The sequence below is a fragment of the Ursus americanus genome, unplaced genomic scaffold (assembly GCF_024610735.1).
Source record: "Ursus americanus isolate L20-20 unplaced genomic scaffold, mUrsAme1.1.p SCAF_143, whole genome shotgun sequence".
Taxonomy (NCBI): Eukaryota; Metazoa; Chordata; class Mammalia; order Carnivora; family Ursidae; genus Ursus; species Ursus americanus.
The window spans coordinates 162,584-177,912 of NW_028273725.1; positions in this window are offsets into that span (position 1 = coordinate 162,584).

Genomic DNA, 15,329 nt, shown 5'->3' on the forward strand with positions numbered 1-15,329 from the left:
GTGTAAGAAACAACATTGCCCAAGCATGGTCTAAGCCCCTCACCTCGTCCCTGTGCTTTGGGGAGCCGGAGGGACAGAAGAGGCCCACGGCCCTGAGCCACCTTTGCAAAAAGCCGGCTTCCCACGGAGACAGTTTTCCTGAGGTGTAGACCCTCTCCCAAGTGGTTGTGGCAAGGTAAAGCCAATGCCCTCCACTTCTCTGGAAGAAACCACAGTGCCCAGCCATGTTCTAAGCCCTCCCATCCTCCCTGGGCTTCTGGCAGCAGGAGTGAAAAGAGAGGAGCAGAGCACTGGGACCCGTTTGACAAAAACCGGCTTCCCACGGGAAAGTCTTTCTCCACGTGCAGACATGCTCCCAGGTGCCTGTGGCAAGGGGAAGGAAATGCCATACACTGACCTGGAAGAGACCACAGGGCCCAGGCACAGTCTGAACCCTTCCCTCAACCCGGCGGTTTTGCTAGCAGGAGTTCAAGCCCAACGAACACAGCCCGGAGACCCCTGGGGCAAAAACGGCTTCCGACGAACAATAGGTGCTTGCTGTGGAACACCTATCCCAAGTGGGGGTAGCCAGCTCAACAAAATGCCACACACCCAGGTGTAAGAAACAACATTGCCCAGGCATGGTCTAAGCCCCTCACCTCGTCCCTGTGCTTTGGGGAGCCGGAGGGACACCCGACGCCCACGGCCCTGAGACCCCTTTGCAAAAAGCCGGCTTCCCACGGAAACAGTTTTCCTGAGGTGCAGACCCTATCCCAAGTGCTTGTGGCAAGGTAAAGCCAATGCCCTCCACTTCTCTGGAAGAAACCACAGTGCCCAGCCATGTTCTAAGCCCTCCCATCCTCCCTGGGCTTCTGGTAGCAGGAGTGAAAAGAGAGGAGCAGAGCACTGGGACCCGCTTGAGAAAAACCGGCTTCCCACGGGAAAGTCTTTCTCCACGTGTAGACATGCTCCCAGGTGCCTGTGGCAAGGGGAAGGAAATGCCATACACTGACCTGGAGGAGACCGCAGGGCCCAGGCACAGTCTGAACCCTTCCCTCAACCCGGCGGTTTTGCTAGCAGGAGTTCAAGCCCAACGAACACAGCCCGGAGACCCCTGGGGCAAAAACGGCTTCCGACGAACAATAGGTGCTTCCTGTGGAACACCTATCCCAAGTGGGGGTAGCCAGCTCAACAAAATGCCACACACCCAGGTGTAAGAAACAACATTGCCCAGGCATGGTCTAAGCCCCTCACCTCGTCCCTGTGCTTTGGGGAGTCGGAGGGACAGCCGAGGCCCACGGCCCTGAGAACCCTTTGCAAAAAGCCGGCTTCCCACGGAGACAGTTTTCCTGAGGTGTAGACCCTCTCCCAAGTGGTTGTGGCAAGGTAAAGCAAATGCCCTCCACTTCTCTGGAAGAAACCACAGTGCCCAGCCATGTTCTAAGCCCTCCCATCCTCCCTGGGCTTCTGGCAGCAGGAGTGAAAAGAGAGGAGCAGAGCACTGGGACCCGTTTGACAAAAACCGGTTTCCCACGGGAAAGTCTTTCTCCACGTGCAGACATGCTCCCAGGTGCCTGTGGCAAGGGGAAGGAAATGCCATACACTGACCTGGAAGAGACCACAGGGCCCAGGCACAGTCTGAACCCTTCCCTCAACCCGGCGGTTTTGCTAGCAGGAGTTCAAGCCCAACGAACACAGCCCGGATACCCCTGGGGCAAAAACGGCTTCCGACGAACAATAGGTGCTTGCTGTGGAACACCTATCCCAAGTGGGAGTAGCCAGCTCAACAAAATGCCACACACCCAGGTGTAAGAAACAACATTGCCCAGGCATGGTCTAAGCCCTTCACCTCGTCCCTGTGCTTTGGGGAGCCGGAGGGACACCCGAGGCCCACGGCCCTGAGACCCCTTTGCAAAAAGCCGGCTTCCCACGGAAACAGTTTTCCTGAGGTGCAGACCCTCTCACAAGTGGTTGTGGCAAGGTAAAGCCAATGCCCTCCACTTCTCTGGAAGAAACCACAGTGCCCAGCCATGTTCTAAGCCCTCCCATCCTCCCTGGGCTTCTGGCAGCAGGAGTGAAAAGAGAGGAGCAGAGCACTGGGACCCGTTTGACAAAAACCGGCTTCCCATGGGAAAGTCTTTCTCCACGTGTAGACATGCTCCCAGGTGCCTGTGGCAAGGGGAAGGAAATGCCATACACTGACCTGGAAGAGACCGCAGGGCCCAGGCACAGTCTGAACCCTTCCCTCAACCCGGCGGTTTTGCTAGCAGGAGTTCAAGCCCAACGAACACAGCCCGGAGACCCCTGGGGCAAAAACGGCTTCCGACGAACAATAGGTGCTTGCTGTGGAACACCTATCCCAAGTGGGGGTAGCCAGCTCAACAAAATGCCACACACCCAGGTGTAAGAAACAATATTGCCCAGCCATGGTCTAAGCCCCTCACCTCGTCCCTGTGCTTTGGGGAGTCGGAGGGACAGCCGAGGCCCACGGCCCTGAGAACCCTTTGCAAAAAGCCGGCTTCCCACGGAGACAGTTTTCCTGAGGTGTAGACCCTCTCCCAAGTGGTTGTGGCAAGGTAAAGCAAATGCCCTCCACTTCTCTGGAAGAAACCACAGTGCCCAGCCATGTTCTAAGCCCTCCCATCCTCCCTGGGCTTCTGGCAGCAGGAGTGAAAAGAGAGGAGCAGAGCACTGGGACCCGTTTGACAAAAACCGGCTTCCCACGGGAAAGTCTTGCTCCACGTGCAGACATGCTCCCAGGTGCCTGTGGCAAGGGGAAGGAAATGCCATACACTGACCTGGAAGAGACCACAGGGCCCAGGCACAGTCTGAACCCTTCCCTCAACCCGGCGGTTTTGCTAGCAGGAGTTCAAGCCCAACGAACACAGCCCGGAGACCCCTGGGGCAAAAACGGCTTCCGACGAACAATAGGTGCTTGCTGTGGAACACCTATCCCAAGTGGGGGTAGCCAGCTCAACAAAATGCCACACACCCAGGTGTAAGAAACAACATTGCCCAAGCATGGTCTAAGCCCCTCACCTCGTCCCTGTGCTTTGGGGAGCGGAGGGACACCCGAGGCCCATGGCCCTGAGACCCCTTTGCAAAAAGCCGGCTTCCCACGGAAACAGTTTTCCTGAGGTGCAGACCCTATCCCAAGTGGTTGTGGCAAGGTAAAGCCAATGCCCTCCACTTCTCTGGAAGAAACCACAGTGCCCAGCCATGTTCTAAGCCCTCCCATCCTCCCTGGGCTTCTGGCAGCAGGAGTGAAAAGAGAGCAGCAGAGCACTGGGACCCGTTTGACAAAAACCGGCTTCCCACGGGAAAGTCTTTCTCCACGTGCAGACATGCTCCCAGGTGCCTGTGGCAAGGGGAAGGAAATGCCACACACTGACCTGGAAGAGACCACAGGGCCCAGGCACAGTCTGAACCCTTCCCTCAACCCGGCGGTTTTGCTAGCAGGAGTTCAAGCCCAACGAACACAGCCCGGAGACCCCTGGGGCAAAAACGGCTTCCGACGAACAATAGGTGCTTGCTGTGGAACACCTATCCCAAGTGGGGGTAGCCAGCTCAACAAAATGCCACACACCCAGGTGTAAGAAAAAACATTGCCCAGGCATGGTCTAAGCCCCTCACCTCGTCCCTGTGCTTTGGGGAGCCGGAGGGACACCCGAGGCCCACGGCCCTGAGAACCCTTTGCAAAAGGCCGGCTTCCCACGGAAACAGTTTTCCTGAGGTGCAGACCCTATCCCAAGTGGTTGTGGCAAGGTAAAGCCAATGCCCTCCACTTCTCTGGAAGAAACCACAGTGCCCAGCCATGTTCTAAGCCCTCCCATCCTCCCTGGGCTTCTGGCAGCAGGAGTGAAAAGAGAGGAGCAGAGCACTGGGACCCGTTTGACAAAAACCGGCTTCCCACGGGAAAGTCTTTCTCCACGTGCAGACATGCTCCCAGGTGCCTGTGGCAAGGGGAAGGAAATGCCACACACTGACCTGGAAGAGACCACAGGGCCCAGGCATAGTCTGAACCCTTCCCTCAACCCGGCGGTTTTGCTAGCAGGAGTTCAAGCCCAACGAACACAGCCCGGAGACCCCTGGGGCAAAAACGGCTTCCGAGGAACAATAGGTGCTTGCTGTGGAACACCTATCCCAAGTGGGGGTAGCCAGCTCAACAAAATGCCACACACCCAGGTGTAAGAAACAACATTGCCCAGGCATGGTCTAAGCCCCTCACCTCGTCCCTGTGCTTTGGGGAGCCGGAGGGACACCCGAGGCCCACGGCCCTGAGACCCTTTGCAAAAAGCCGGCTTCCCACAGAAACAGTTTTCCTGAGGTGCAGACCCTATCCCAAGAGGTTGTGGCAAGGTAAAGCAAATGCCCTCCACTTCTCTGGAAGAAACCACAGTGCCCAGGCATGTTCTAAGCCCTCCCATCCTCCCTGGGCTTCTGGCAGCAGGAGTGAAAAGAGAGGAGCAGAGCACTGGGACCCGTTTGACAAAAACCGGCTTCCCACGGGAAAGTCTTTCTCCACGTGCAGACATGCTCCCAGGTGCCTGTGGCAAGGGGAAGGAAATGCCATACACTGACCTGGAAGAGACCACAGGGCCCAGGCACAGTCTGAACCCTTCCCTCAACCCGGCGGTTTTGCCAGCAGGAGTTCAAGCCCAACGAACACAGCCCGGAGACCCCTGGGGCAAAAACGGCTTCCGACGAACAATAGGTGATTGCTGTGAAACACCTATCCCAAGTGGGGGTAGCCAGCTCAACAAAATGCCATACACCCAGGTGTAAGAAACAACATTGCCCAGCCATGGTCTAAGCCCCTCACCTCGTCCCTGTGCTTTGGGGAGCCGGAGGGACACCCGAGGCCCACGGCCCTGAGACCCCTTTGCAAAAAGCCGGCTTCCCACGGAAACAGTTTTCCTGAGGTGCAGACCCTATCCCAAGTGGTTGTGGCAAGGTAAAGCCAATGCCCTCCACTTCTCTGGAAGAAACCCCAGTGCCCAGCCATGTTCTAAGACCTCCCATCCTCCCTGGGCTTCTGGCAGCAGGAGTGAAAAGAGAGGAGCAGAGCACTGGGACCCGTTTGACAAAAACCGGCTTCCCACGGGAAAGTCTTTCTCCACGTGCAGACATGCTCCCAGGTGCCTGTGGCAAGGGGAAGGAAATGCCATACACTGACCTGGAAGAGACCACAGGGCCCAGGCACAGTCTGAACCCTTCCCTCAACCCGGCGGTTTTGCTAGCAGGAGTTCAAGCCCAACGAACACAGCCCGGAGACCCCTGGGGCAAAAACGGCTTCCGACGAACAATAGGTGCTTGCTGTGAAACACCTATCCCAAGTGGGGGTAGCCAGCTCAACAAAATGCCACACACCCAGGTGTAAGAAACAACATTGCCCAGGCATGGTCTAAGCCCCTCACCTCGTCCCTGTGCTTTGGGGAGCCGGAGGGACACCCGAGGCCCACGGCCCTGAGACCCCTTTGCAAAAAGCCGGCTTCCCACGGAGACAGTTTTCCTGATGTGTAGACCGTCTCCCAAGTGGTTGTGGCAAGGTAAAGCCAATGCCCTCCACTTCTCTGGAAGAAACCCCAGTGCCCAGCCATGTTCTAAGCCCTCCCATCCTCCCTGGGCTTCTGGCAGCAGGAGTGAAAAGAGAGGAGCAGAGCACTGGGACCCGTTTGACAAAAACCGGCTTCCCACGGGAAAGTCTTTCTCCACGTGCAGACATGCTCCCAGGTGCCTGTGGCAAGGGGAAGGAAATGCCACACACTGACCTGGAAGAGACCACAGGGCCCAGGCACAGTCTGAACCCTTCCCTCAACCCCGCGGTTTTGCTAGCAGGAGTTCAAGCCCAACGAACACAGCCCGGAGACCCCTGGGGCAAAAACGGCTTCCGACGAACAATAGGTGCTTGCTGTGGAACATCTATCCCAAGTGGGGGTAGCCAGCTCAACAAAATGCCACACACCCAGATGTAAGAAACAACATTGCCCAGGCATGGTCTAAGCCCCTCACCTCGTCCCTGTGCTTTGGGGAGCCGGAGGGACAGCCGAGGCCCACGGCCCTGAGACCCCTTTGCAAATAGCCGGCTTCCCACGGAGACAGTTTTCCTGAGGTGTAGACCCTCTCCCAAGTGGTTGTGGCAAGGTAAAGCCAATGCCCTCCACTTCTCTGGAAGAAACCCCAGTGCCCAGCCATGTTCTAAGCCCTCCCATCCTCCCTGGGCTTCTGGCAGCAGGAGTGAAATGAGGTTAGCAGAGCACTGGGACCCGTTTGACAAAAACCGGCTTCCCACGGGAAAGTCTTTCTCCACGTGCAGACATGCTCCCAGGTGCCTGTGGCAAGGGGAAGGAAATGCCATACACTGACCTGGAAGAGACCACAGGGCCCAGGCACAGTCTGAACCCTTCCCTCAACCCGGCGGTTTTGCTAGCAGGAGTTCAACCCCAACGAACACAGCCCGGAGACCCCTGGGGCAATAACGGCTTCCGACGAACAATAGGTGCTTGCTGTGGAACACCTATCCCAAGTGGGGGTAGCCAGCTCAACAAAATGCCACACACCCACGTGTAAGAAACAACATTGCCCAGGCATGGTCTAAGCCCCTCACCTCGTCCCTGTGCTTTGGGGAGCCGGAGGGACACCCGAGGCCCACGGCCCTGAGACCCCTTTGCAAAAAGCCGGCTTCCCACGGAAACAGTTTTCCTGAGGTGCAGACCCTATCCCAAGTGGTTGTGGCAAGGTAAAGCAAATGCCCTCCACTTCTCTGGAAGAAACCCCAGTGCCCAGGCATGTTCTAAGCCCTCCCATCCTCCCTGGGCTTCTGGCAGCAGGAGTGAAAAGAGAGGAGCAGAGCACTGGGACCCGTTTGACAAAAACCGGCTTCCCACGGGAAAGTCTTTCTCCACGTGCAGACATGCTCCCAGGTGCCTGTGGCAAGGGGAAGGAAATGCCATACACTGACCTGGAAGAGACCACAGGGCCCAGGCACAGTCTGAACCCTTCCCTCAACCCGGCGGTTTTGCTAGCAGGAGTTCAAGCCCAACGAACACAGCCCGGAGACCCCTGGGGCAAAAACGGCTTCCGACGAACAATAGGTGCTTGCTGTGAAACACCTATCCCAAGTGGGGGTAGCCAGCTCAACAAAATGCCACACACCCAGGTGTAAGAAACAACATTGCCCAGGCATGGTCTAAGCCCCTCACCTCGTCCCTGTGCTTTGGGGAGCCGGAGGGACACCCGAGGCCCACGGCCCTGAGACCCCTTTGCAAAAAGCCGGCTTCCCACGGAAACAGTTTTCCTGAGGTGCAGACCCTATCCCAAGTATTTGTGGCAAGGTAAAGCCAATGCCCTCCACTTCTCTGGAAGAAACCACAGTGCCCAGCCATGTTCTAAGCCCTCCCATCCTCCCTGGGCTTCTGGCAGCAGGAGTGAAAAGAGAGGAGCAGAGCACTGGGACCCGTTTGACAAAAACCGGCTTCCCACGGGAAAGTCTTTCTCCACGTGCAGACATGCTCCCAGGTGCATGTGGCAAGGGGAAGGAAATGCCATACACTGACCTGGAAGAGACCACAGGGCCCAGGCACAGTCTGAACCCTTCCCTCAACCCAGCGGTTTTGCTAGCAGGAGTTCAAGCCCAACGACCACAGCCCGGAGACCCCTGGGGCAAAAACGGCTTCCGACGAACAATAGGTGCTTGCTGTGGAACACCTATCCCAAGTGGGGGTAGCCAGCTCAACAAAATGCCACACACCCAGGTGTAAGAAACAACATTGCCCAGGCATGGTCTAAGCCCCTCACCTCGTCCCTTTGATTTGGGGAGCCGGAGGGACACCCGAGGCGCACGGCCTTGAGACCCCTTTGCAAAAAGCCGGCTTCCCACAGAAACAGTTTTCCTGAGGTGCAGACCCTATCCCAAGTGGTTGTGGCAAGGTAAAGCCAATGCCCTCCACTTCTCTGGAAGAAACCACAGTGCCCAGCCATGTTCTTAGCCCTCCCATCCTCCCTGGGCTTCTGGCAGCAGGAGTGAAAAGAGAGGAGCAGAGCACTGGGACCCGTTTGACAAAAACCGGCTTCCCACGGGAAAGTCTTTCTCCACGTGCAGACATGTTCCCAGGTGCCTGTGGCAAGGGGAAGGAAATGCCATAAACTGACCTGAAAGAGACCACAGGGCCCAGGCACAGTCTGAACCCTTCCCTCAACCCGGTGGTTTTGCTAGCAGGAGTTCAAGCCCAACGAACACAGCCCGGAGACCCCTGGGGCAAAATCGGCTTCCGACGAACAATAGGTGCTTGCTGTGGAACACGTATCCCAAGAGGGGGTAGCCAGCTCAACAAAATGCCACACACCCAGGTGTAAGAAACAACATTGCCCAGGCATGGTCCAAGCCCCTCACCTCGTCCCTGTGCTTTGGGGAGCCGGAGGGACAGCCGAGGCCCACGGCCCTGAGACCCCTTTGCAAAAAGCCGGCTTCCCACGCAGACAGTTTTCCTGAGGTGTAGACCCTCCCCAAGTGGTTGTGGCAAGGTAAAGCCAATGCCCTCCACTTCTCTGGAAGAAACCACAGTGCCCAGGCATGTTCTAAGCCCTCCCATCCTCCCTGGGCTTCTGGCAGCAGGAGTGAAAAGAGAGGAGCAGAGCACTGGGACCCGTTTGACAAAAACCGGCTTCCCACGGGAAAGTCTTTCTCCACGTGCAGACATGCTCCCAGGTGCCTGTGGCAAGGGGAAGGAAATGCCATACACTGACCTGGAAGAGACCACAGGGCCCAGGCACAGTCTGAACCCTTCCCTCAACCCGGCGGTTTTGCTAGCAGGAGTTCAAGCCCAACGAACACAGCCCGGAGACCCCTGGGGCAAAAACGGCTTCCGACGAACAATAGGTGCTTGCTGTGAAACACCTATCCCAAGTGGGGGTAGCCAGCTCAACAAAATGCCACACACCCAGGTGTAAGAAACAACATTGCCCAGGCATGGTCTAAGCCCCTCACCTCGTCCCTGTGCTTTGGGGAGCCGGAGGGACACCCGAGGCCCACGGCCCTGAGACCCCTTTGCAAAAAGCCGGCTTCCCACGGAAACAGTTTTCCTGAGGTGCAGACCCTATCCCAAGTATTTGTGGCAAGGTAAAGCCAATGCCCTCCACTTCTCTGGAAGAAACCACAGTGCCCAGCCATGTTCTAAGCCCTCCCATCCTCCCTGGGCTTCTGGCAGCAGGAGTGAAAAGAGAGGAGCAGAGCACTGGGACCCGTTTGACAAAAACCGGCTTCCCACGGGAAAGTCTTTCTCCACGTGCAGACATGCTCCCAGGTGCATGTGGCAAGGGGAAGGAAATGCCATACACTGACCTGGAAGAGACCACAGGGCCCAGGCACAGTCTGAACCCTTCCCTCAACCCAGCGGTTTTGCTAGCAGGAGTTCAAGCCCAACGACCACAGCCCGGAGACCCCTGGGGCAAAAACGGCTTCCGACGAACAATAGGTGCTTGCTGTGGAACACCTATCCCAAGTGGGGGTAGCCAGCTCAACAAAATGCCACACACCCAGGTGTAAGAAACAACATTGCCCAGGCATGGTCTAAGCCCCTCACCTCGTCCCTTTGATTTGGGGAGCCGGAGGGACACCCGAGGCGCACGGCCTTGAGACCCCTTTGCAAAAAGCCGGCTTCCCACAGAAACAGTTTTCCTGAGGTGCAGACCCTATCCCAAGTGGTTGTGGCAAGGTAAAGCCAATGCCCTCCACTTCTCTGGAAGAAACCACAGTGCCCAGCCATGTTCTTAGCCCTCCCATCCTCCCTGGGCTTCTGGCAGCAGGAGTGAAAAGAGAGGAGCAGAGCACTGGGACCCGTTTGACAAAAACCGGCTTCCCACGGGAAAGTCTTTCTCCACGTGCAGACATGTTCCCAGGTGCCTGTGGCAAGGGGAAGGAAATGCCATAAACTGACCTGAAAGAGACCACAGGGCCCAGGCACAGTCTGAACCCTTCCCTCAACCCGGTGGTTTTGCTAGCAGGAGTTCAAGCCCAACGAACACAGCCCGGAGACCCCTGGGGCAAAATCGGCTTCCGACGAACAATAGGTGCTTGCTGTGGAACACGTATCCCAAGAGGGGGTAGCCAGCTCAACAAAATGCCACACACCCAGGTGTAAGAAACAACATTGCCCAGGCATGGTCCAAGCCCCTCACCTCGTCCCTGTGCTTTGGGGAGCCGGAGGGACAGCCGAGGCCCACGGCCCTGAGACCCCTTTGCAAAAAGCCGGCTTCCCACGCAGACAGTTTTCCTGAGGTGTAGACCCTCCCCAGGTGGTTGTGGCAAGGTAAAGCCAATGCCCTCCACTTCTCTGGAAGAAACCACAGTGCCCAGGCATGTTCTAAGCCCTCCCATCCTCCCTGGGCTTCTGGCAGCAGGAGTGAAAAGAGAGGAGCAGAGCACTGGGACCCGTTTGACAAAAACCGGCTTCCCACGGGAAAGTCTTTCTCCACGTGCAGACATGCTCCCAGGTGCCTGTGGCAAGGGGAAGGAAATGCCATACACTGACCTGGAAGAGACCACAGGGCCCAGGCACAGTCTGAACCCTTCCCTCAACCCGGCGGTTTTGCTAGCAGGATTTCAAGCCCAACGAACACAGCCCGGAGACCCCTGGGGCAAAAACGGCTTCCGAGGAACAATAGGTGCTCTCTGTGGAACACCTATCCCAAGTGGGGATAGCCAGCTCAACAAAATGCCACACACCCAGGTGTAAGAAACAACATTGCCCAGGCATGGTATAAGCCCCTCACCTCGTCCCTGTGCTTTGGGGAGCCGGAGGGATAGCCGAGGCCCACGTACCCTGAGACCCCTTTGCAAAAATCCGGCTTCCCACGGAGACAGTTTTCCTGAGGTGTAGACCCTCTCCCAAGTGGTTGTGGCAAGGTAAAGCCAATGCCCTCCACTTCTCTGGAAGAAACCACAGTGCCCAGGCATGTTCTAAGCCCTCCCATCCTCCCTGGGCTTCTGGCAGCAGGAGTGAAAAGAGAGGAGCAGAGCACTGGGACCCGTTTGACAAAAACCGGCTTCCCACGGGAAAGTCTTTCTCCACGTGCAGACATGCTCCCAGGTGCCTGTGGCAAGGGGAAGGAAATGCCATACACTGACCTGGAAGAGACCACAGGGCCCAGGCACAGTCTGAACCCTTCCCTCAACCCGGCGGTTTTGCTAGCAGGAGTTCAAGCCCAACGAACACAGCCCGGAGACCCCTGGGGCAAAAACGGCTTCCGACGAACAATAGGTGCTTGCTGTGGAACACCTATCCCAAGTGGGGGTAGCCAGCTCAACAAAATGCCACACACCCAGGTGTAAGAAACAACATTGTCCAGCCATGGTCTAAGCCCCTCACCTCGTCCCTGTGGTTTGGGGATCCGGAGGGACACCCGAGGCCACCGGCCCTGAGACCCCTTTGCAAAAAGCCGGCTTCTACGGAAACAGTTTTCCTGAGGTGCAGACCCTATCCCAAGTGGTTGTGGCAAGGTAAAGCCAATGCCCTCCACTTCTCTGGAAGAAACCACAGTGCCCAGGCATGTTCTAAGCCCTCCCATCCTCCCTGGGCTTCTGGCAGCAGGAGTGAAAAGAGAGGAGCAGAGCACTGGGACCCGTTTGACAAAAACCGGCTTCCCACGGGAAAGTCTTTCTCCACGTGCAGACATGCTCCCAGGTGCCTGTGGCAAGGGGAAGGAAATGCCATACACTGACCTGGAAGAGACCACAGGGCCCAGGCACAGTCTGAACCCTTCCCTCAACCCGGCGGTTTTGCTAGCAGGAGTTCAAGCCCAACGAACACAGCCCGGAGACCCCTGGGGCAAAAACGGCTTCCGACGAACAATAGGTGCTTGCTGTGGAACAGCTATCCGAAGTGGGGGTAGCCAGCACAACAAAATGCCACACACCCAGGTGTAAGAAACAACATTGCCCAGGCATGGTCTAAGCCCCTCACCTCCTCCCTGTGCTTTGGGGAGCCGGAGGGACACCCGAGGCCCACGGCCCTGAGACCCCTTTGCAAAAAGCCGGCTTCCCACGATAACAGTTTTCCTGAGGTGCAGACCCTCTCACAGTGGTTGTGGCAAGGTAAAGCCAATGCCCTCCACTTCTCTGGAAGAAACCACAGTGCCCAGCCATGTTCTAAGCCCTCCCATCCTCCCTGGGCTTCTGGCAGCAGGAGTGAAAAGAGAGGTGCAGAGCACTGGGACCCGTTTGACAAAAACCGGCTTCCCACGGGAAAGTCTTTCTCCACGTGCAGACATGCTCCCAGGTGCCTGTGGCAAAGGGAAGGAAATGCCATACACTGACCTGGAAGAGACCACAGGGCCCAGGCACAGTCTGAACCCTTCCCTCAACCCGGCGGTTTTGCTAGCAGGAGTTCAAGCCCAAGGAACACAGCCCGGAGACCCCTGGGGCAAAAACGGCTTCGGACGAACAATAGGTGCTTGCTGTGGAACACCTATCCCAAGTCGGGGTAGCCAGCTCAACAAAATGCCACACACCCAGGTGTAAGAAACAACATTGTCCAGCCATGGTCTAAGCCCCTCACCTCGTCCCTGTGGTTTGGGAGCCGGAGGGACACCCGAGGCCCACGGCCCTGAGAACCTTTGCAAAAAGCCGGCTTCCCACGGAAACAGTTTTCCTGAGGTGCAGACCCTATCCCAAGTGGTTGTGGCAAGGTAAAGCCAATGCCCTCCACTTCTCTGGAAGAAACCACAGTGCCCAGCCATGTTCTAAGCCCTCCCATCCTCCCTGGGCTTCTGGCAGCAGGAGTGAAAAGAGAGGAGCAGAGCACTGGGACCCGTTTGACAAAAACCGGCTTCCCACGGGAAAGTCTTTCTCCACGTGCAGACATGCTCTCAGGTGCCTGTGGCAAGGGGAAGGAAATGCCATACACTGACCTGGAAGAGACCACAGGGCCCAGGCACAGTCTGAACCCTTCCCTCAACCCGGCGGTTTTGCTAGCAGGATTTCAAGCCCAACGAACACAGCCCGGAGACCCCTGGGGCAAAAACGGCTTCCGACGAACAATAGGTGCTTGCCGTGGAACACCTATCCCAAGTGGGGGTAGCCAGCTCAACAAAATGCCACACACCCAGGTGTAAGAAACAACATTGCCCAGCCATGGTCTAAGCCCGTCACCTCGTCCCTGTGGTTTGGGGAGCCGGAGGGACACCCGAGGCCCACGGCCCTGAGACCCCTTTGCAAAAAGCCGGCTTCCCACGGAAACAGTTTTCCTGAGGTGCGAACCCTATCCCAAGTGGTTGTGGCAAGGTAAAGCCAATGCCCTCCACTTCTCTGGAAGAAACCACAGTGCCCAGGCATGTTCTAAGCCCTCCCATCCTCCCTGGGCTTCTGGCAGCAGGAGTGAAAAGAGAGGAGCAGAGCACTGGGACCCGTTTGACAAAAACCGGCTTCCCACGGGAAAGTCTTTCTCCACGTGCAGACATGCTCCCAGGTGCCTGTGGCAAGGGGAAGGAAATGCCATACACTGACCTGGAAGAGACCACAGGGCCCAGGCACAGTCTGAACCCTTCCCTCAACCCGGCGGTTTTGCCAGCAGGAGTTCAAGCCCAACGAACACAGCCCGGAGACCCCTGGGGCAAAAACGGCTTCCGACGAACAATAGGTGCTTGCTGTGGAACAGCTATCCGAAGTGGGGGTAGCCAGCACAACAAAATGCCACACACCCACGTTACGAAACAACATTGCCCAGGCATGGTCTAAGCCCCTCACCTCGTCCCTGTGCTTTGGGGAGCCGGAGGGACACCCGAGGCCCACGGCCCTGAGACCCCTTTGCAAAAAGCCGGCTTCCCACGATAACAGTTTTCCTGAGGTGCAGAACCTATCCCAAGTGGCTGTGGCAAGGTAAAGCCAATGCCCTCCACTTCTCTGGAAGAAACCACAGTGCCCAGCCATGTTCTAAGCCCTCCCATCCTCCCTGGGCTTCTGGCAGCAGGAGTGAAAAGAGAGGAGCAGAGCACTGGGACCCGTTTGACAAAAACCGGCTTCCCACGGGAAAGTCTTTCTCCACGTGCAGACATGCTCCCAGGTGCCTGTGGCAAGGGGAAGGAAATGCCATACACTGACCTGGAAGAGACCACAGGGCCCAGGCACAGTCTGAACCCTTCCCTCAACCCGGCGGTTTTGCTAGCAGGAGTTCAAGCCCAACGAACACAGCCCGGAGACCCCTGGGGCAAAAACGGCTTCCGACGAACAATAGGTGCTTGCTGTGGAACACCTATCCCAAGTGGGGGTAGCCAGCTCAACAAAATGCCACACACCCAGGTGTAAGAAACAACATTGCCCAGGCATGGTCTAAGCCCCTCACCTCGTCCCTGTGCTTTGGGGAGCCGGAGGGACATCCGAGGCCCACGGCCCTGAGACCCCTTTGCAAAAAGCCGGCTTCCCACGGAAACAGTTTTCCTGAGGTGCGAACCCTATCCCAAGTGGTTGTGGCAAGGTAAAGCCAATGCCCTCCACTTCTCTGGAAGAAACCACAGTGCCCAGCCATGTTCTAAGCCCTCCCATCCTCCCTGGGCTTCTGGCAGCAGGAGTGAAAAGAGAGGAGCAGAGCACTGGGACCCGTTTGACAAAAACCGGCTTCCCACGGGAAAGTCTTTCTCCACGTGCAGACATGCTCCCAGGTGCCTGTGGCAAGGGGAAGGAAATGCCATACACTGACCTGGAAGAGACCACAGGGCCCAGGCACAGTCTGAACCCTTCCCTCAACCCGGCGGTTTTGCTAGCAGGAGTTCAAGCCCAAGGAACACAGCCCGGAGACCCCTGGGGCAAAAACGGCTTCCGACGAACAATAGGTGCTTGCTGTGGAACACCTATCCCAAGTGGGGGTAGCCAGCTCAACAAAATGCCACACACCCAGGTGTAAGAAACAACATTGTCCAGCCATGGTCTAAGCCCCTCACCTCGTCCCTGTGGTTTGGGGAGCCGGAGGGACACCCGAGGCCCACGGCCCTGAGAACCTTTGCAAAAAGCCGGCTTCCCACGGAAACAGTTTTCCTGAGGTGCAGACCCTATCCCAAGTGGTTGTGGCAAGGTAAAGCCAATGCCCTCCACTTCTCTGGAAGAAACCACAGTGCCCAGGCATGTTCTAAGCCCTCCCATCCTCCCTGGGCTTCTGGCAGCAGGAGTGAAAAGAGAGGAGCAGAGCACTGGGACCCGTTTGACAAAAACCGGCTTCCCACGGGAAAGTCTTTCTCCACGTGCAGACATGCTCCCAGGTGCCTGTGGCAAGGGGAAGGAAATGCCATACACTGACCTGGAAGAGACCACAGGGCCCAGGCACAGTCTGAACCCTTCCCTCAACCCGGCGGTTTTGCCAGCA